This window comes from Episyrphus balteatus, chromosome 1, assembly GCF_945859705.1.
Source record: "Episyrphus balteatus chromosome 1, idEpiBalt1.1, whole genome shotgun sequence".
Lineage (NCBI taxonomy): Eukaryota > Metazoa > Arthropoda > Insecta > Diptera > Syrphidae > Episyrphus > Episyrphus balteatus.
Window position 1 is genome coordinate 33,839,495 of NC_079134.1, and position 23,950 is coordinate 33,863,444.

Consider the following 23,950-nt stretch of genomic DNA (forward strand, 5'->3'; position numbering starts at 1 on the left):
GGATATTAAGTTCATTAAAATACAGCTTTACAGAAATGAAATTTTCATACAAACGAATTGCTTTTACAATTTAACAGCTTTCGGTGTCAAATTCCAGTGCAAGATTTTATTCTTCCATAGACCATAAGCCTGCACTACCTATAATATTATTCCTAACTTGGGCTAGCAAATTAATCAACTAATTCCAAATATTAATGAATTGAAAAAAAAAAAAAAAAAAATTACTCATACACCCCGATGTCCGTGGAAATTATTATTTTCCTATTTTTCTAAAATGAAAAGGAATTAAATTGGAAAAAGTAAACAAATAAGCCTTTATTCTTCATTCCCCACAACATAGCGTTACAAAGACTCATCCAGGCATAAAGTAATAGAGACGCGACCTATTAAATATTTGTCCATGGCTCCAAGCTACCACTTAATCCAATGAAGATGCGCCATTCGCGTTTATATCCTTTCTGCATATTTGCCGTCATCGTGGTCGTGGTTTATCATAGTCATCGTCGTCTAACTAACGACAAAAAGTGTGTACTTGAAAGAAAAGTGCAAAAGAAAAGGTTTTGAACTAGTTCTCCAGTCAGGTAGATAACATTTCTCCTTTTCGTCCTTGATGGTAGACTAGAATTTAAGTTTTGATTTTTTCACATTTCTTTTTGATTTTTTTTTTTTTTTTGTTTTTATTCTTTGCCCACGAAGACTGGCAACGAGGAGGCTTAAGTTGTTTGCTGTGCCTTTTCGTGTCTGTTTGAGGTTTTTTGGATTATATTTTTTTTTCTTTTATTGCTACAAGGAGACTATATTTTTCTTTTGACTTCTTTGCTTTTGCTCGCATATTGTACATTAGCAATGAAGGCATAGGATATACATACTAGTTGAAGGAGTGTATATAGAATATGCTCAACCGTGATATAAGTTGCAATTGGTAAGCTTATTGTTTGAATGAGAATGTTTTGTGCTCAAAAAAAGGTACTGCACAATACCATAACTTACCTCCTTCTTCGGCTGCTTTGGTGTCGCCCCATTTCGTCAACTGAAAAAAAAATTAAATAAAAACAAAAGTGAATAGTAGGTCATATAAGGTATTGCATGAAAATATTGTTCGTTTGATAATGCATAATAAATCCTGTTGTGGTTTATCAATCAATTAAATAAGAACTTATGATGATTTTTAGTATCATTGTGTGTTCCATTTTTAAAATAAATGTATTACTTTGCTGAACGCACTTCAGACTTCACGAATGTGTTTGTGTTAGATATCCCTTATGAAAATATCCAAATATAAAAGTGTTTTAAATTCTTTTACTGAAAACGCTACAACGCAAAAAATTAGTAAAGAAGACACATTTTTTGAATTTATCACTGCCAAACAGCCCAACACACAAAAATTTCCCAGACAGTTTTTTTTTCTCATTTCTGATTTCGAAAAACAAAATTAGTTTTTCTCTAGTAGTGGAGTAACTAAAGATCAAAAATTGGCAATATTAGCGAACCCGGCCGAACAGCTTAGATTTTGATGATCTTTTTTTTCAAACGTCGGTAATTAAAAATACTTTAAAGTCTATAGATTAAAAATTGCCGGTGTTGCCGTTTTGATTTTTTAAATTTAATTGAAGATTTTTGTGAACAAAAACAAATTTTTTTAAAAAATTTTTCTTATATTTCATAAATTAATTGATGCCAAAAGATTGTCTAGGAAATTTAAGGAAAAAAAATATATGGGAGTGAGGGACAATCTTCCATAGTTCAAGCGGTAGATGCAATTTTCTTATTAATTGACTTCAAACACAAAAAAAATATTTGACCACAACGGCAACACCTACAATAGTCAAATATACATTTTTTAAAAGCTAGAAGCTTAGTCATATGTGTAAAATTAAAATTAAGTTAATTGAATGAACGGATTTTTAAAGAATGGTAATTGAACTCAGATTTTTGAAAAAAAAAATTATTGAAAAAATTTTAACATGTCGTTTTTTAAACTTGGTCGTAATATAAAATGCATTTATTCTCAAATTTTTTTGGCCGCATTTATTATGATTTCAAATTATAAAAGGAAATGTCAATATGTATTACGGTTTATGAAAAAAATTAAAAAGTATTTCATTTTCGAAGAACTTTTTTTAATAAAAGTTTTAAATAAAAAAATGTAACTTATTTTTTTTTTAAAGTTCAACATCTAAACATAAAATTATTTTTTATTCATTTAATAACCCTTACTGTTGAAAGTTAAATAGCAAAAATTTAAAGTTCCTATTTACCACAGTCTTTGAGAAAATTAATTATTTCAATGCAAAAATTCAGTTTTAATAAAAAAAAACCATTGAAATTGAAGTAATTTTTCATTTTTTTTTCAAAAGTGTGATATATTTTACCTTTTTTGCTTCGAAATTCAACTGATAATATTTATGGCCAAAAATTTTTTTTAAATAAATTCATATTTTATTAGAAAAAGTTTGGAAAAAAGTCATTTTAAATTTTTCTAATAACATTTTTTTTTTTATTCTGAGTTTGAGGACCATTTTTTCAAAAAGTCTTGATTAAATTTAGTGGATTTAAATTTAAGAGATAAGAATGAGCTTCTGGCTTTTTAAAAATGTATTTTAAAATATTGTAGGTGTTGCCGTTGTTTTCAAAATATTTTTTTTGTGTTTGAGGTCAGAATGTTAGAAAATTGCATTTATAACGATGGAAGATTGTCCCTTACTGCCTTTTATATATTTTCCTTAAATTACCTAGAGAATCTTTTGCTATCATTTGTTTTATGAAATTTAAGCAAAAAAAATGGTTTTGTTAAAAAAAAATTTAATTTAAAAAAACAATACGGCAACACCGCACCGGCAATTTTTAAGCTATAGACCTTAAAGTATTTTTAATTACCTACGTTTGAAAAAAAATATCGTCAAAATCAGAGCTGTTCGGCCGGGTTCCCTAATAATTTGCTTTAGTTACTCTGCTATAGCAGCTTTATAGTTTTGAAATTATTCATAGTCAAAAATGTATACAAAAATTTGTTTTTTCAATTTTTTTTTACTTAAAGTTTTTATTTTACTAACATTACATTTGATAACCAAAAATTTCCAGTTAAACTTTAAAAACGCATGTGGAAAGACAAACTAAAAAAAATAGAACGAAATCACCCCCAAAAATCTAAAAATTGAAAATATTTCAAAAAGGAGAATGGGCATTTTGGACGTTGAGCGGCCATCAATAAAATTGGTATCAAATGAAAGAATTATAGCCCAGGAAAAACTTTTACTATGGACGTTTCGCTGTATTGCGTTAAGAATGCAAGATAATGCAGTATTAGTATTGTTAATGCATTGTTCAATGTATGAAGGAAAAACTGATTTATATTTTTATATGGAATATAAAATATGATGCTCTGTCATTTTCCCTGAGCATGAAGACATTAATCTTGAAAATCCGACCAATAGAACTCATAATATAAGATTTTTAAGACAACCATTTCAGGTTCGAAAGTTTTCAAACAATTCAAAGTAACAAAAAATTGAACAACAAAACTCTAAAAATAGGCTTGAATTTGTTGTTTTAAAATGCTTATAGTTTGGGTTCTAGTGGTTGGATATTCAAGATAAAGGTCTTCAGACTCAGGGAAAATGACAGAAAATAATATTTGGCACTTAAAATACACAATTGAGTTTTAACTTTGAGACATATATAAAGTGTTAAATGCAAAAATGCATTTTATCCGTTATTGAAATACGTCACAGGGATAAAACTTCTGCACAATATATGTAAACCTTAATTACATCAAAAAATAACAAATTCATTCCTGGCCGCGTAAAGTCCACGTTTCATACAAACTTGCCCATTCTCCTTTAAGTAGAGAGAGAAACCAATGTAATTTTTAGGCTTACTGAACCCAAATACTTTAGGTTTGGCATAAACTTTTCTGGAAAATGTTTTTTAATATTTTAAAATTAACATTTTTAAATTTTAAAACTAACATTTTTAAATTTACATTTTTGAATTTTAAAATATCTAAAACAAGCATTAATTTAAAATTACTATAAACAGCCCCAAAATTAAGAAAAATAAGTCTTACTAAGCACAAGAAGATTTTTATTTTCAACTTGAGAAATCATTTTAATTCACTCAAAGTTGACGTTTTTGACTTAAGATTTTCAAATCTAGAGTTTTTCAACTTAAGATTTTTTCAACTCCGGAAATAAGGTTTGCTTATCAAACTTGAGATTTTCTTTCGAAATGTCATTTTTTTGTTGGTGAATGTCATTTTTCAAAACGAAATTCTGTGATGACAAAAACAACAAAAAATGTTCTAATTTTTTGGTCATATTTGTTTATTATAAGGAAAACTAATTGAGAAAAGAAGAGAATTGCATTATTAAAATTAGTTTTTTTTTTTGGTGCCATGGTTTCTGTTGTTTTTTTTTTTATGTGTTATGTCTCTTTAAACATATTTTTGCTTAGTGCAATTGGTCGCTGAAATATAAAACATTTTAAATTCATTCTGGGTTATTATTATTACCAAAAAAAGTACAAAACTTGAGAATTTTTGATTTCAATGACAGAAAAACTTCTAAATAACATTTTGTAACTGACAGTATTTTTTTTTAATATTCACAAATATCCCAAGGATATTTTGCAAACCGAGAGTTAATCAACATTAGAACTAAAAAATGAGGAGTTGAGAAAGAAATAATCGAATAAAACAAGTTTTCAACTTGAGCTTCAACTGTCGATTTGAAGACAACTCCAAAATTTAGCCAACTTCAAAACTTGCTTCAATTTGAGAAATAGTGAATAAAATGGACTAACTGAACCTATGTAAATCCATAGAATTTGATATAAATCTTTCTAGAACATTTTTAAAAGTTGAAAATTGTTGGCCAATGTACCTAATGAATTACTGACCTAGATCATTTAGGGTGATTGTTTTGGAACACCCTGTTGTATAAGTTATATAGATAAGTATACCATAATATGCATCACAATCCCCTTAAAAAAAAACATCAGTCAAACAAAATGAAACAAAAAACACTCCCGGTCATAAAACAAAATATTGTCAAATGACACCAACCACCTCACCACCACCCATGACGCTAAGCCCTTGGAATCTAAGATCCCTTTGATATACACATTTTTTTTTTTTTTTTAACCAAACATTCATTGATTGTATTTTGTTTGAACAAATTCCTGCTTTAACACCCACGCACCGAATGATTCTATAAGCTCCCTAATTGAATTATGTATATTCTAAGCTTTGTTATCCCCTTTTTTTTCCTGGAAATACTTCTAAAAATATATGGAGCTTTTGCGTGTTATACCGGAACAAACAGCTAACTTAACCTATCCATATTTTTGTTTTTGACACATCTACTGGTGTACCGGTTAGTATAATATTATGCATAGCTATACATAATTTTTAATCAAAAAACAAAAAAATATGTATAAATAAATAAAAGTAACTAATGTGTGCCATATTCCATTTAGATAACAGTTCCGTTTTTATAGTTAAAACAATTTGTAATCGATTCAGAGACCCTCTTGTGATAAGGCAAAAATCTGAGTGGTTTTTATTGATGAATCTATAAAAGCTATAAATATTTGTTTGCCGCTTTGGAAATGCTTATATCCTTTGATTGCTTGAAGACTTTGACCTCGATTATTTACTTAAGCTTATTTGGTTATTGGTTATATAGTAGAGTAACTAAAGCTAATTATTAGGAAACCCGGCCGAACAGCTCTGATTTTGACGATTTTTTTTTTCAAACATAGGTAATTAAAAATACTTTAAAGTTTATAGATTAAAAATTGCCGGTGTTGCCGTATTGTTTTTTAAAATTAAAATTAAATTTTTTTTAACAAAACCATTTTTTTAGCTTAAATTTCATAAAACAAATGATAGCAAAAGATTCTCTAGGTAATTTAAGGAAAATATATAAAAGGCAGTAAGGGACAATCTTCCATCGTTTAAGCGATAAATGCAATTTTCTAACATTCTGACCTCAAACACAAAAAAAAATATTTTGAAAACAACGGCAACACCTACAATATTTTAAAATACATTTTTAAAAAGCCAGAAGCTCATTCTTATCTCTTAAATTTAAATCCACTAAATTTAATCAAGACTTTTTGAAAAAATGGTCCTCAAACTCAGAATTAAAAAAAAAAAATGTTATTAGAAAAATTTAAAATGACTTTTTTCCAAACTTTTTCTAATAAAATATGAATTTATTTAAAAAAAAATTTTGGCCATAAATATTATCAGTTGAATTTCGAAGCAAAAAAGGTCAAATATATCACACTTTTGAAAAAAAAAAATTAAAAATTACTTCAATTTCAATGGTTTTTTTTTATTAAAACTGAATTTTTGCATTGAAATAATTAATTTTCTCAAAGACTTTGGTAAATAGGAATTTTAAATTTTTGCTATTTAATTTTCAACAGTAAGGGTTATTAAATGAATAAAAAATAATTTTATGTTTAGATGTTGAACTTTAAAAAAAAAATAAGTTACATTTTTTTTCAAAACTTTTATTAAAAAAAGTTCTTCGAAAATGAAATACTTTTTAATTTTTTTCATAAACCGTAATACATATTGACATTTCCTTTTATAATTTGAAACCATAATAAATGCGGCCAAAAAAATTTGAAAATAAATGCATTTTATATTACTACCAAGTTTAAAAAACGACATGTTAAAATTTTTTCAATAATTTTTTTTTTCAAAAATCTGAGTTCAATTACCATTCTTTCAAAAGCCGTTCATTCAATTAACTTAATTTTAATTTTACATATATGACTAAGCTTCTAGCTTTTAAAAAATGTTTATTTGAATATTGTAGGTGTTGCCGTTGTGTTCAAATATTTTTTTTTGTGTTTGAAGTCAATTAATAAGAAAATTGCTTCTATCGCTTGAACTATGGAAGATTGTCCCTCACTCCCATATATTTTTTTTCCTTGAATTTCCTAGACAATCTTTTGGCATCAATTAATTTATGAAATTTAAGAAAAATTTTTGAAAAAAATTTGGTTTTGTTCACAAAAATCTTCAATTAAATTTAAAAAATCAAAACGGCAACACCGGCAGTTTTTAATCTATAGACTTTAAAGTATTTTTAATTATCGACGTTTGAAAAAAAAGATCATCAAAATCCAAGCTGTTCGGCCGGGTTCCCTAATATTGCCAATTTTTGAGCTTTAGTTACTCCACTAATAAACAAATAATAAAAGCGTACAATTCAATTTTGAGTTAAACGAAATTTTTAACAACGAAAAACTTCAAAAACGAACAATTCCAACTATATTAAGATTCACTGAACACTGTAGTGTTCACAAAAAATGTGGGTTTAATAACTAAACAAATGTACTGTTTGGAAGTTATATGATGAAACTATGACTCCAGGGAGAGCACCCTGAATATTTAAAAAATGCAGTTTTAAGCACGCTCTTCCTTTCCAAAACCGAGAAGGTAATTGGGTTATATGTTGGAAAGAAATATTGTAGAAGTAGCTTAAGTTGTCAAATTACTGCTATAAGTCACTGTGCTGTGGTCAGCAGTTTTATCTTAGATAAATCATCTGTATCAATGAAGTGTTTTCGAAGGTCAGAACTTGAACTTATCCAACTGCAAGAAATGATAGATTAATCGTAATAACTTTTCTCCGAAATCTTTATTTGTATGGAATCGCTGTCCAATTACAGTCCGAATACTTTTTAGTTTCAATTGTTCACTTCGAATTTGATTATTTCGTCATATCGTTTGTCTCGTTAATTCGTGTTCTTAGGCTAAAAAAATAAAAGAAACAAAAGGTGGATAATAATTAGCTCGTTTGAGTATAAGTACCTAAGGGCCGTCTTTAACTATCCTGGGGCCCTTGGGCACACAAGAATTTGGGGCCCTTTTGGAAAGTAAAATTAGTACAATTGTTGGCTTAAAGGCAATGGTTATGGTTAAAAAGAGGTGCCAATATATCGTTTCATATAAAGTACCTATCTAGTGTCTTTATTATTGACAGGGGGTGCCAATAATACGTGCATCGAGACATCAATCGTTGCCACTGCCAATAATTGTATCCGTTATAAGTTTTAGTTTGAAGAATTGGAAAAAAGAGCTCAAACGGATTGATAAATTTGCTAAAAACTCGGACCAGACGATTTCTACGTAATTTTCAAGAGCCGTTTTTTTTTTTGCCTTTTTGTTTAAATGTCTCTTTTTCAGCGGATATCTCCATTATAAAGTTTTCGAGATATTGCAATTTTCTCAAAAACGGATAACGATTTTGCTTTGAAAAAAAAATATCTTTTGCTGCAAATAAGGCCGCACTTTTGAAAGAAGAAACATATTTTTTGGACTGTTATTAACGGTACCTACTTGCCATAGAACTGATTTCTTAATGAAAACGACACAACCGATTTTAATTAATTTTTTTTTTTGAAAAACAATTTTTTTAAAAGTTATTTAATGAATCTTATGTGTCAATCTTCAAATACGAGAGCAATTCGCAATTCAAATTAAAACCATTGTACCATGGCGTTTTCCATTGAACCAAAACATTGATGTACCGTCGACGAGCCGGCAATAGTTTTTTCTCAAACGTTTTACAACGGAAAAAGTATTGATGTTTTTTGCCGATGAATTGATTCTTTTTTGTCTTTTAATACGAATCTACACATATTTTTACACTGATTTTAACACGCACTACAAATTTGACAGTTTTGCAAACTTCAAACGAAATTATTATTTAAGGAAAAAGATAATGGAAGAGAATTCGTTGTTTTTATTAATAAATAATAAATAATCTTACCTACAGTGGAAAAAAAAGGTATTTTTCTTGTTTTTTGAAAATATTATTGTCTTATTTTTTTTTTGAAAATTGGCGCATACAACGCCACATAGTTGGTTTTCTTTTTTAAAACATATATTTTCCGTATAGGTGTAGAAAAAAATTTATTTGATTGTTTGGTTGCCATATAAAAACTAAAAATTTTTGGTAGATGGTCTGACCGACAAAAATGTTTTGAGAATATAATATTCGTTCCTTCGGGGCCCCCCTGAGAATGGGGGCCCTGGGCACGGGCCCCGTGTGCCCTTATGGTAAAGACGGCATTGAGTACCTTAGGGCTTTTAGTTAAAAAAAAATGCATAACTGGTTAAAAGTTGAATATTTTTTATAAAAAAAAATAAAAGAATATTGAAAGTAGAATAACTGTTATATGGTAACATAACATACATATTCCTTATTCTTTAAGTATGAAAAAAAAAATCGATTTATTTTTTGAAAAATGCATTTTAGAATTTCAAAGACATCTGGCGGGGTGCATGTCGCAAATGAAGAGCCGGAGACTCAAATATTTGTCTTTATGGTACTTATTATGATTTTTTTATTCATCTTTATCCTTCATGTGGTTATTTCGACATCAAAAACCGATTGTTTTGTAATTTTTGCAATCTTCTGACAAGAAAAATGCATCGTTTGTAACGCATGGGATCCAATTTTGTATATATCATGGCATCACCCTTTTTAGTCTTTATATAAATTAAATAATAAAAAAACAAACTAAAAATGCATTTTTAGTACCAAATTTTTCAATTCTACATCGCACATAGGGGTATTTACTCAATTTAGGCGGACAAAACACGAAATTTTAAACTGATCCAAAAGTAAAAAATCAACATCCTTCTAAAATTAGATAACTTGCTTTGCATTTTCTTATAGTTTTAAAATTGATTATCACTTCAGGTGACTAACAGCAGCGGTCTTGAGTTCAAAGTTTTCAGCCCAAAGATAAAATTAATTTTTTTTTTTGTAATTTAGCGACTGTGCTTAAGTAAGTACTTTTTTTAAATGCATGTAGAAAAAAGTTTGTATGGAATATTGATAAGGAGATACGAAACTGTCTACTAGATGTTGTATCTAAATGTTGTATTACTTTATAAATAAAAACGTGATATGTTGAATCTTAATATAAATTAATCGTAAAAAAAGTAAATTTCTGTGTTGGTAAGTAGATAAGTTATACAATTTCACATTATTGTGTGATAAAATTTAATGTTTTCTTAATGTTAAACTCTTATCTAATTGAATCTGTAAAAAAAAAGTGCAACTAGGTGCAACTTAGACACATTTGCCCTTCTTAAAGGTTTTAGGTTTTGAAAAATGGTTACCTTGTATTCAGCATCCATATTTTAAGTTTTTTTTAAGGACTCAACTTCTTGAATTACAGAACCTGAATCCTTATGATTTTTCTTAAATTTTAAGACCTTTATCTTGGCGATACCATTAATAGAACTCCATTTATAAGCGTTTTTAAGGATTCTTCTGGTACTATGGACTTGGCCTAATATCTTGGATCAAAACTATAATTAACCAGCTTGCAAAATATTATGCTTCTATTACGCCGACACCAAATAAAGCTTAAATGCGTCTTCCAACAGGATAATAACCCAAAACACACCGACAGGGCAGCCAGGCAATGGTTTAAAGATACTAAGATTGAGGTCATTAAGTGACCCGCTCAGTCCTTCAGACCTCAATCCCTTCTAGAAACTTTGGGGGGATATAAAAGGAGATGTGTCTTAAGCCAAAACTTTAAATAACGGGAGTTATGAACCGTTGTTGAGCGGGTTTTGGTGATCTTTAACACCTGAAAGATCTCAGGGACTTTACGACTTAATGGAAGGTCGTTGCGAAGCGGTAGTTAAAAATAACGGTCAAGGGAGCAAATACTACCTTTTCTCTAATAAAATACCGTTGAATTGAACTTTTTTCGTCCTTGTTTTATTTAAATTTAATAGAAAAACAAAATCACTGCTAATATTTTGCTCGCTTTAATTTGATGTTTATTTTGTTTTTGGATTATTTTTCAGCTTATTAGAAATAAATTAAATTCCATTCTTACTAAAAATTTAATTTTAATGAAACTTAAGGAGTTTTACTTAAAAAAATTTCCAAAATCAAAGCTTTTTTAATGTTTAAAGCTTTATTTAAAATATTCTTCAAAGCACTGCTATTTTTACTTGCTCAATAGGGCAAGTATTGGTTTCATGTAAAAAAAAAATTCGAGGTTTTAATCAAAACTAACATTACGATGATGGAGAAGCCCAAAAAAGTGGGTTTCGTCATGACGTCCGTCGGTCTGTGCGTCGGTGCGTCCGTGCGTCCATCTGTACAAAGTAGCTACAGCCTAAACGAGTGGACGGATTTTCTTGAAATTTGGTATGGATGTTTTTTTCGTAATTTCCAAGGTTGGTTTTTTTTGTTTTTTAATATCTCGCTTAGAACGTATACCTCCCATACAAAATTTTAGAGTTATTGCAATTTTCTCGAAAATGGCTCTAACGATTTCGATTAAATTTAGCACACGTAATGCTGTATATAGTTCTAACATAACTGCGTTTTTATTTTTTCTCAAAAAATACGGATAGTGGAAATATGGTCTTTACATTTTTTTAAATCGCGGATGTCGGCTCTTCCCGTACATCATTATGAAGTTATTGCCATTTTCTCAAAAATGGCTTTAAGGATTTTGATAAAATTTTGCATACGTAAAATTCAAAGTAATTGCAGTAAAACTGCGTTTTTAGTTTTTCTCAAAAAAGTCAAGTAAAATAAAAAAAAATTTTATTTAACTAACATTTGGCCTCCATGCCGGCTCTTCCCCTACATCAACCAAATTTCTTAAAAATGTATATAGAGGCAGCTCTAATAACCTACAAGTAAGCTAACATAAAAGTGCTTTGAACTGCAAGAGCAAGTACGTGCGGCCCCAGTCGTGCATTTTATTTTGCTCGCAGCTGTATGACCATTTATTTAAAAAAAATCAGCGATCAATTTTCAAAAATTGATTTTTTATTAAATATTTAAATACATTTTAATGAAATCAATAATTCTGTATATATTATTATTAAAATTTCCGTTGAAATCGGTTAAATCGTTAAGGAGGAAGTTCTAAATCAAGATGTATGACAGGTGCAAAAATAACGAATCTTTAACGAAAATATAGGTACCTACACCAAAATTGTCAAGTAAAAACAAACAAGGTGGTTTTAAAAAAACTAAAATTAACTTCTGCAAAGATTTCGAGTTTTTGAATTATTTATGATAATAATAAGATTTATAATTTTTGCATATTTTGGCTTTTGCAAGATGAAAATGAAACCATATATGTACATACATCCTAAATACAATATAGGTACTCCAACACAAACATTTAAAAATCAGGTGATAAAGTACAAAATCATGCTTTTGTTTACAATGTAGGTATACAATCTACAATTCCTCGAAATATTCTTTCCTTTAAGTTTTTTATCTAATTTCCTTTGAGTAAAAAAAAATTCTATAAGATATTTTCTATTTAATTGTATTTATCATCGCAACCAAAAACTTAAAAAGTTTTAATACACACAATAGAAAAAGATTATGTATAGTATACACAATAGCCCCATAACCAGAACATGATCGTATAATTTTCTATGCATCGTAGAATTCGTGCATCAATAAACAAATACCGCAGATTTTTTTTTTTTTTGATACTATTTCTCTATAAGTATACAAAATTTAAATTAAAAGTATAATTTTTCACAAAAACTGCATTTCTTCATTCTATTCAAATCCAAAAAAATCTTTATATACAAATTTGTGCAAGTGTCAAAAACCGGCATTTAATTTTAATTTCATTATAAAGAGAAACTGCCCCAATTCCATTTCGAATAAACGAGTATGTATACACAAAAACCACAACATTCATTTTTCATTTCCATATACCAAACACTATCCACCTGTCATTTCCATTCGAAATATAACATTTTCTCACACTTTGACGTCTCTCTATCTATATGATATGATGGTTTCGCCTTGAACACAAAACACAAATTTTAAAAATTTCCACCTCTCTGGCTTTTCATATAGAATCGTATGGTGTGAACCGCCCTTGAATTAATGGACCCAGCAACCAACCATCAGTTTGATGCCTCCTTGTTTGTCCTTCTACTTATTAAATGCTTAGAAAAAAAAAAAAAAAAATACCTTCCACCCCCCACACCTCCACACTTACTTTTCTATTTCAAAGAAATTTAAACATCATCCATCCCTTAGCTTGGCACCTCTTTGAAATTGCATTAAATGTGCAGCACACTACTCATATCCAGCCATATCGCCAGTCAAGCAGTCAAATGTAAAAATGTCACTCGCATACACACATCCAAACCCACCCACCCAACCGACAAACCCGTAAACACGTAAAGTCTGTTCACCTGATGATGAAAGCCACCCCTAAAAAACGGCGGCTCGGCGCGGCTACAGCAAAACCACTCTTATAAGCTCACCTTGACTACTCACGAGTCACGACTATACATCACCCACGAAATGACGGAACCAAAAAACGGAAATGTCAAAGAGCGGATGCTGTATTGATGTTGTACAGGAGGGGCTAACAACAGGGGCTGTGTTGGTTGCTTACCTTGAGATGGGATTTCCTTCGAAGAGCTGCTATTGATCTAGATTGTTGCCTTAGCACCTCCAGTGCAATGGACGAATGGGTTGTCGATGGTATTAGGGTGGTTTCTCAAGTCTTTTTTTTCCCTCAAATTAAAGAAAAGAAAAAAAAAAAAAAGAAAAAAACACAACAAGCGGAAGGTAAAAATGTGGGACACAAGAATATAATTTTTTTCTGTATTACAAAACTGCAGGCAATTAAAGTTTATTGCCCACCAAAGAGAATGCTGCTAAGGGCAGTCGTCGTCGTCGTCGTAGTTAAGTCGCGGTAATGGCAGTGGTGGTTTGAAGGGTGTTCCACTTCTTAAGGGTGAAAGCAGTTAGAGCCTACTTTCTTTTATTTTTTACTTTTACTTCTGTTTCAATTTAAGAAAATATAAAAAAACACGGTGATTTAGATCTGATGAATTGGATAAGGGAGGGTATGAACCACACTAGTACACAATTTTTGATATATTTTTGGGGAGCACAGAAAACATTTGGATCTTTGGTCTTTTTTTTTGTGGTTTTTTGCTCTATAAAAGGGGGGGTTGTTGCACTCGCGTGATAAGGATATCCAGGAGATTTTATAGACCGTTCGGGCTTAGAGAGAAACTACAACTGAATTGCTAGCAGGAGGATTGTCGAGCATTTACTTGCACAGAGAACGACTCCTCTTGCCAGCTATTTTGGAATTACGAGAACATAGTTGAGTTAGACGAGTGCATGTGCATCATATTGTGCACTTTTTTGCAGAGAGTTCTCTTCGAATGAGCTCTTTTGTAAGTTTTTAAGCATGGCACTATAGGAAGCACACAGGAGCGGTTCATTGAAAAACTATATTTTTTAATTTTCACTAAATTTTATTTTCAATTACAAATTACTTTTCGATGACAATAATAATTGCGGTGTAAATAATCGAGACTTTTCTTTTTTTTGAGGGGATTGTATGTGCTACCGAACCCAAACAGTTACCAATTCCAACTAAAATGGGAGAAATGGTTTGGTGTATTGATATACAATCCCTCCAGGGTGCGGTGACATTTTTTGTTTTGCCGGCAAAACATCTTAAAGGGGGTAGAAAAAAATCCATGTGGGATTATTGATATATGAGTTTGGGACTTGGGAAAGCCTATGTTGTTTTCTAGTATGGGTATTAGAGAGTATATCTGTTAGATTTTTTTTTCTGTGAGATCTTTAATATTATTAATCTACTTGTAGTTTTGAAAAAAATCAAATATTTTTTTTTGCATATTTTGAATGAACATATAAGAATAAGTACACTGTCCAAAAATTTCACATTGATACGGAAATTAGTTACGGAGAATTTAGCGTATTTATGAAGACGTTTTAACTTAGTTAATGTGGTTTCCACAATTTTTAAATGCGTTTTTCTCGAAACGGCGAAGGAAAATTTTCTTGGTAAAAAAGCCGCCATTTTGTCAAAAATCAAAATTTTGACTATTCCTTCGTTCATGACCTGTATTCATCTGTATTCTATAAAAAGAATTTTTTGGTTTTTCTTATTTTAAATAATTTGGATCAGAGATATCTTCCAGACAGACACTTTTTTGTGGAAGTCCTCTAGGAGATCTACTATAAAAATAACGGATCTCAATATTTTGTAAATACATTCCGAATTAAAATACATTAAATTCGCTATAATGTCCATTTATTGTATGTATTTATTTAATAGAAAGCACTAGATGTAACCCCTTAATTCAGATATAAGTCATGTTTTATTGGTACTCAGTATTTTACTGAGTAAACATTTTATGCTCTAAACAACAACAAGCGATAACTTTTATTTATTATTATAAATCCTTAATTGTTGAAGGGTTAAAAATGTACACTTTTAGAAAAAAAAATGTTCTCTGTAAAGCAACAAATAAAAAACTTTTGTTTATTCTTAGCAATCGATATTCCCGATGCTTCTCAGTTTTTGGCTAAGCTCCTTAATTCGCTCAAGGACTTTTTAAGTTGTGATGATGAATAGTGGATAGATTGATTTATGGAATACAAGACACTTTTTTCTTGACAATATAGAAGTAAAGTTTTCCACAAAGACTTCATTTTACTTCCATAAACTTTAATTTCGCCCTGTTGCATTTCAGAAAGTCTTTAACTTAGTGCATTTTTGCTTCCCAGAATAATGTTTTCTTGCTCATTGGAGAAAATCTCTTTATGACACTATTTTATTGGTACCTGATTTTGATATTATTCTTCTACTTTAACTAATGCAGGACGTGAAAATTTAAACATCCCTGGTTAAATGTCCCAAGTTTTGTCCAGTAGTCTGATGTTCTTCTGGCTTCCACTTTGCCTTTGATTTTGTTTATCACGCTTTGCGTACCTAATAGGATTTGCGCCCCAAAAACACAGAAATTAAAATGACCACCTCCCAACAAACAATTTTGCTTCTATAAAGCTTTATAGAAGCATGTATAAAGCAGAAGTGCTGGACCTCTGCAATCCATTATATCATGAAGATCGGCTAAGCGAAATTAGGCCCGAGGAAATAAGGCCCCAAAAGAAAAAAATTAAATAAGGCCCCAGAATGGGGATATTTTTTCATAATGAAACAATGTTACCAATGAAATATTGCCCCATCGAAATGAAAAACAGCACCAATGAAATAAGACCCCTCAACTTGTTTTGAACTTTTTTTGGAAAAATGAAATAAAACCCCAGTTTTTCTTTTTCATAATTACATTGAAAGGCATTAGTTTGCAACACGGTCTTTAAATTGAAAATCATTAGTGTGGCGACCTGTTCATTAAATACTTTAAAAAATAATATTTACTTTAGCAATATTTGTATAATTAATTTTAGATTTATTGAAAAATATGTTTTTGTTTTTATCTGAAAGCTGATTCAAGCAAATCAATAAATTATTAAAAATAAACTAAAATATTTTAATTTGAAGCATTTGGAGATTATTACATTGGCGACGAGTTAAAAATGACCTTATGTAATTGTACATATGAAAAATATAAGGGGTGGTGATTCAATTCGCCCAAATTTGTTAAAAAAAAAAATTGTACAAAGATAAAAGAAGTAATTAAATAATATTCCCTACAGAAAGAGGATAACGAGGTTTGAAGCGTTCCTTGTAAAAAAGTTTATACAAGAGTAATAAAAGAATTGGGAAGTTCCTTGTAAAAAAGGTGATACAAGAGGAAATAAGATTTGGGCGTAAAAATATATAAGAGTATATATTATATCTGATCTGTATATATATTGGTAAATAATAAAAAAAAATTGGTATGATTTTTTTTTAAAGTTCGATATTTACAGCTTATTAATAACAGAGCTAAAGAAATAAAAGAAGGAAAGAAATTAAATTAACAAATAATAAAAAAAAAAAATGGGAGAAACGGGTATAAAGCCATTCCTTTGCGACACAATTGACAAGTCGTTAGTTCGCATTGAATGGGAAAAATGGTTTAGGTCTTTCTCTTTGTACCTAGAATCGGAAGAAATAAAGAACGTCAACAAAAAGAAAAACAAACTTCTTCATCTAGGAGGACCACAACTACAAGAGGTAATTTATAACATTCCTGGTGCGCTTGATTGTCCAACTGGTGGAGACGTGTTTGGCGTTTTGGTGTCGAAATTAAACAAATATTTTTCGCCAAGAAGAAATTCTACTTTTGAACAGCATTTATTTAGAACACTTAAACCAGAAGAAGATGAAAGCCTAAACAAATTTTTAATTAGAATTAGACATCAAGCCGCCAAATGCTCATTCGGTGCGACAAAGCAGGAGAAATTAGATATAAATGTTAAGGATAAACTCATCGATGTGTGGGCTCCTGGTGAACTTAGAAAACGACTACTTGAAAAAGAATATTCACTGGATAACATTGTTGAGATCAGCGTTACCACTTGCAGAAAAAAAGTCGAGGTAGATTTGAAGAAAAAATGGAAGTAAATTGAGAAAAATCGAAGTAGATTTCAAAATATTCTTTTTTTTATACAAATCTACATAAAAAAAATAATTCTATTAAATGTAGGTATTTAAGTTAAATAATTTAATTAGCAAAAACAACTAAAACCAAAAATTTTAATTCTTTCAAACCCCATATTTTCGGTACAAACACATTTCTATACATTATTTTATAACAATTTTTAGTCAAATATTTGGTTTTCTGAAAAAAGGAGTAGATTTGGCTCATATTTTGATCATTTGAAGTAGATTATAACAGATATTTTAAAATGAAGTAGATTTCGATATTTTTGTGATGGTGCGAAGTAGGAAGTAGATTTAAATTTTTTTTGAAAAAAAGAAGTAGATCTACTTCAATTGAAGTAAAGTGGTATCACTGGTTGAGATGTGTCAAATTCATGAACAAATTAAATTCCAGATCGAAATTATGATTCCTTCAACTTCAGCTAGTGCTATAAATAAGATTTCTTCTACAATTGACAAAAATAGCGAAAAGAAAAGAGAGTGTTTTAGATGTGGTAGAACAGATCATTTAGCGGATAGCAAAAATTGCCCAGCAAAGAACTCGAAATGCAATAGATGTGGGGCTCTAGGTCATTTTGCCAGGAAATGTCAAACGAAAATAGAAACAAGAAAGAATACTTTTGTAGAAAATTCAACCTTTAAGCGCCGCCGATTTGAACCATCAAAAATTCGATTTGTAGAAGAAAACTTGAATTGCAAAGACCTTAATGTACAAAAATCCTTACACTCCGATTGTTTCCAAGTCACAAACAAGGAACATGAAGATATGAATGAATTCATTGATTGCTTTATAGGTGGTGTAAAGATATCCATGCTCATTGATTCAGGGTCAAGATATAATTTGATTGGGGAATCAGATTGGAAGGTTCTTTGTCAAACAGCAATTATACTGGGGAAACACAGAAGACGATGTGCAAAAGTTAGTGACATTAAAGTTGGAGACAAGGTTCTGGTTCGCAATGAAGTTCCCCAAAATAAACTTTCGACAGCATTTGAACTAACAGAATACGAAGTTGTGGACCGTACATCCAATGAAGTGGTAGTAAGAGATGCAAATGGAAAAGTGTGTAGAAGAAACATCAATCACGTTAAGAAAATACCTGAAGAACTTCATGAGTTACAGACAGAAAAAGAAGATACTAATGAATCATATTCCGTTCCAGAAACATCATCCTACGTAGAAAATGATAGACAAAGAGATCCAGAAAATTCAAAGCTAATATTAAAACTTAAAAATATAGAAGGAATGTGGCGACCTGTTCAATAAATACTTTAAAAAATAATATTTACTTTAGCAATATTTGTATAATTAATTTTAGATTTATTGAAAAATATGTTTTGGTTTTTATCTGAAAGCTGATTCAAGCAAATCAATAAATTATTAAAAATAAACTAAAATATTTTAATTTGAAGCATTTGGAGATTATTACAATTAGTAAGTAAATTAAGGTACCCATTCCCAAAACAGCTATAAAACAGATACGTTTTGATTAATTAGTATCTTTTTTTCTAAGTTTCTTTTTATTTACATCTTTCGCTCTCAACAATTAATTTTGTGAAAATAATTTCAGATTCGACTTGCCATTCAACAATCAATTATTATTAATGCCTGTACTTATAGATTTGGATGCATTTCTCAAACTTCAATCTCATTTTCTGAAAAACTACAATTATTAGTGATCTAAGAACTTATTGCTTAATGCAAAAGAAATATCAAAGCGAATATGTACATTGAAAAAAAAAACATCAACTAAATGTTAAGAAAAAAAATAGTACGTATACGCCACAGTAAATTTTAAAATTTTATTAAATTAATAATCTCACTAAATACACTCATGCATAAGTATACTTCTGGAATTTCTCCATCTCTTACCATTGAATTCTTGAATTTTGAAGAGGAGAACAAATGCATTGTACCGTGCAAAAGTTTCAATCAATGATATATGGATACACTTGTGCGCAGGCTACAAATTTCTACATTCTGAATGAAATTTTTAAAGAGCTGAGAGTTGAACTTTGTTGTTGTTTGCATCTCTTTACTATTGTTGGGTGGATGTTTGAATAAATAGATGCAATAATAAGCAAATTAATAACATAAGCACTTGGATAGATCGAATTGACTATAATAAACTTTTATTGTAAATCTTAAAATTAGCAACCACATGCTGTTGTTTTCAAAACTAAAACCACATAATTTGATTGATGCATTTCTTAATTATTTTTATATCGATAGATTGATTTTTTGTTATTTTTTTTTTTTTTTATTCTTAAGAATAATAGTTTTGTAAATAAAGACATGAGTCATATTTGATTTAATCATGTTTTAAGACATGTATGTTAAAATATGAATTATTTTTAATGTTGCAGCATTAAGGATAATAATTATTATAATGGACATTTTAACAACTTTGGCACCAACCAAAAATGCTTTTATGATAATTTAATTTAATTTATGGGTTGAAAGAACTTTTTTTTTATTCAATTTTTATTAAACACATACATATTGAAGAATGAAAAAAATTCTTTACTGGAGCTTTTATTCAAAATAGTAGCAACAGAGTTATGTAGCTCTAAAAACATTTATATTCTTGTTATGATTTTACAGTCTGAATCTTATCTCCGAAAGTATGGGAGTTAGAACAGAAAAAATGCTTTTCTGAAAGTAGTTACATACTTGCATATGTACATAAAAATCAAAAATATCAAAACTGAAACATGTTTTGATTAACATTCAGGTTGAAATGGAAATTTATGAAAGTAATTTCCAACAAAGAATTATAGCCTTATGGCAAAGTATACTCGATCTGGAGAAACGTGAAAATTTTTGCAATTTGTTTTGGTTTATTTTAAAAAGCTAAAGGCAAATAGCCTGTGTTCACACTAGAGCCAAAATAAGATAATCTTTAAATTATCTCATTTCGAATGCCACATCGAAATTTAATTCGGAATTTGAACTGATTTTATTTGCAAAATTATCTCATTTGGGCTGTGTGAAAACAGGCTATAAGATTGAGATGTTTTTTTTTTTTTTAGTAAATGCAAGTCTTTTCAGTTTTTAATAAGTCTTTTACAGGGTTCGAACCTCGGTCATGAAGTTTTGGAGCAAATTTGAAAAAAAAGTGGAGCAAATGCAAAATTTCCGGAGTAGATTTGAAACAAAAAAAAATCATTCCCTTTTTTTTTAATAAAAAATAATTACCTAAGTCTTAAATTAAAGTCAATTCAATTCATAAAAAAGAACTATTTTTGATAAATTCACCTTGGACCAATTTATATTGTTTTATTAGCCTCATTAATGCAAGTGGTGGTTCAAAAATGTGTTTGCAATTCTAAAATAAACAAAATTTCGATTTAAAACATTCCAATCTGGTAAGCAAAGTTAGTTCAAAAAAACGATTTTTCTGTGTGGAAAAAGTGGAGTAAATTCTTAAAAATCGGAGTTGGAGTAGATTATTTTTTTCCCTCAAAAGTGAAACAAATTTGCTCCGACCGGAGCAAGGTCTTAACCCTGGTCTTTTATTACGACTTCCAAAAAATAGAAGGTATCCAATTCTTCTATACCTATCAAAAAAGGAACACATTTTTGGTACAATAAAAATGATTTCGATAGAAAGAAGGATTCAAGGATCACGTGTTGTTTTCGTTTGCTATTATCTACCGTTGTTAAAATATTATCGAAATAAATAAAGAAGTAAATAGTAGGTGTGAAGATTATTTATTTTCATTATGGAATAAGGAATATTGCGTTGAAAAAAGAGTGTGTGTACACATGTACACGCGACGGAAGTTAGACTTCTCACTCAGTGCATTAAATGAATTTCATTTGATATTCTTAATTTTTATTGTTTTTGTTTTATATTATTATTAAAATAATCAAACAGCGTTTTTTTTAACAATCTCAGCTTATGGCCTTTATATCAATACAGGTTTAGTTTTAGTCTATGCTGTTTTCTTTTCCTTTTGTTTATGAGTATTAACATTTTTTTTGTGGCAACTTACACATGAAACTTGCCACATGCATTTTGCCACATGCTACCTGCCACATGCAACTTGCCACATTATGCATACTGAACACCACATGCCTAGTGCTACTTGCCACATGCCACATATGCAACTTGCCACGTGTTGTGTGTTTTTTTTACAGTACTGCATTTTTAAATACTAAAGTACTACCAACTCTAAAGGTGAAACGACAGCCCTGCTGCCCAATTGTTTTGAAGATGGCGATCGCGTCATAATCCCTTTGACATTCTTGTCAAAAAACAAATTTTCATACCCACCGTCCCATAAGAAGTATAACTTCAAAAATGTCTTTGAATTCCCTGTATGCCTTTTTAAAGTTTGTTTTATCATAAGCTTGCTGTGCCTCTAATAGCTGTCCGGGACTGTCCGGAGTTCATCGTCAGCTATTACATGACCCTACAAACAATTTTGCTTCTACAAAGCTTTATAGAAGCCACGTTAGCATCTATAAAGCTTTATAGAAGCAAAATTGTTAGTTGGGGAAGCCTCAAGAGGCGCACCTCTTTTCAAAACTAATGAGTGCAAAAGAGATAGAAGATCAAACAAAAAATTATCCGACCGGAGAGTCGTGGGCCAAAATTCGGAGACTCTTTTTTGACGTTTCTTTTTCCACTCTTTCTTTTTTCAACATTCCCTTTCATTCTTTTTGCTTCTTGATGGAATACAACAACAACAATACTTAAATCAAAAGAGAAATGTCAAATTTGAGTCTTTGACTCAAGAGGCATCGTGTAATAGTACGCGCCTCACAGAATGATTATCAAAAGAAAATTCGAAAAAAGAGTCAAGCCTCTTGAGGCTTCATGTAATAGCTGACATCCGAACGATTCTGAAACTGTTCGTTTGGCACTCAATGACAGTTCTAATTCAGAAAAAAAGAGAAAATCAATTCCGAATTTTGAGGCAGAATCAAAACGAGACTCACGCAATCATGTTTACACTTGAGACGTCAAAGCAATAATATGTCATTGTTTGTTGTTTATTTTTGAATTTTTAGATTTTAAACTTTAAATTATATTAAAACAAAGTAAAGAAAACAATTATTGAAGAATTTACAGTCAAACAGTTATGATATGAATGTGTGATGTCCCCAACGCAACAAGAATTTAATTACAAATACAAAGAAACGCAAATTTCAGAATCCAAAAACTCAATCGAAATCTGTTCGTTTGGCATTCCGGATCAGACAATTCCGGACAGTTCTAAGAATTACCAAACGAAAACGCTATAAGACTGACATTGCAGTTTTGTTTCTTTCTATAGCCCCGTTCCATGTGGTAGTTTACTCATGAGTAGATCTAGTACTACAATTAACACACGATCTTCTACTCGAGGACTTTGTATATAAAATCTATAGTACTATCATGAAAAAAAACAGCGCCACCAAAAAAGTAAGCTAGCGAACGAACTAAAAAATATGTCAAATTTCAAACAGAAATGTATATCTCATCTCCTTACTCCCATTATTAATTCGATCTAAGCGCCCTCGCGACCACTCAGGTAACGAACAAACTAAAAAATTGCACTTCATGATAGTACTATAGATTTTATATACAAAGCTCGAGGAGACAGAGGGATGTGTAGTTGTTGTACTAGATTTCTACTCACGAGTAAACTACCACCTCCAATGGAATAGGGCTTATGTCTACACGCTAGGATTCTATCACTAAGGTCTAGTACGAAGTTCGAACTAAATTTGAGCTCCCATACAAAATTATACAAAAAATTGAGCTGAGCTAAAATTTACTGGGTGCATACATTTTCTATCTGTCAAATAAGTCAAGAAGAACGGGAACAACATTTGAACGATTAGTTCGATCTGCATACTAAGTACCTAGTTTTTAAAACACTCCTTCAAGCAAAACAAAATAATGTTCTGTGAATTTATCTTATTTATCAAAAAAAAGAACATACAATTACTAATTAAATATTTTTGTGTAACGTGAAATTATTGCAGTTCCATTTTATTCTAGTGCGAATGCACCCTTAACGAATATGAGAAAAAAGAAAGAAAATCAAAGTTGACATTTTGACACGTAACAACTGGAAACTGGAAATTGAACCGGCTTTTGAAAAGAGAAAAATGGAAAACCTGTTAAAATTTGAAATAAAATTTTATTTGTATCATAGGTATAACTGTCTCACTCAGACAACAAAAAAATACGAAAGCCAAAGTTGAAATGGTAGATTCTATGTTATTTTCGTTTTCTCTTTTGAAAGATTTTCTACCTGCAACCAGTTCTACCACTTGTATTATTTTCTAGTACTTTATAGAACTAAAATTATTACTACTATTTTAATGGTATTAAAAATATGAAGCATATAAATTCATAATGCGATTTAATTTTTTCTTTTTAAACGTTTGCAAAAAATTAATTTAATAGTTGTGTAGCTTGTCAAAAACAAGAATACAAACGACAGCATTTTATATGGTTTAAAGAAAATATATATTTCAAACAAAAAATCGGACAGTGAAAATGTAAACGAAAAATAT

At 29.9% G+C, this 23,950-nt stretch overlaps 1 protein-coding gene across 2 annotated transcripts in view; it reads right to left on the bottom strand.

Moving 5' to 3' along the window:
* Positions 1–13,551, bottom strand: part of LOC129921281 (transient receptor potential-gamma protein) — a 40,407-nt gene extending 26,856 nt beyond the window's left edge. For both annotated transcript variants that reach the window (XM_056003031.1, XM_056003030.1), the window contains exons 1-2: positions 13,447–13,551; positions 991–1,030 (exon numbers count right to left, since the gene is read on the bottom strand). The gene's annotated coding sequence lies outside the window, so the exon portion shown is untranslated. The remainder of the gene's footprint in view (positions 1–990; positions 1,031–13,446) is intronic.
* Between the last annotated feature and the right edge of the window lie 10,399 nt (positions 13,552–23,950).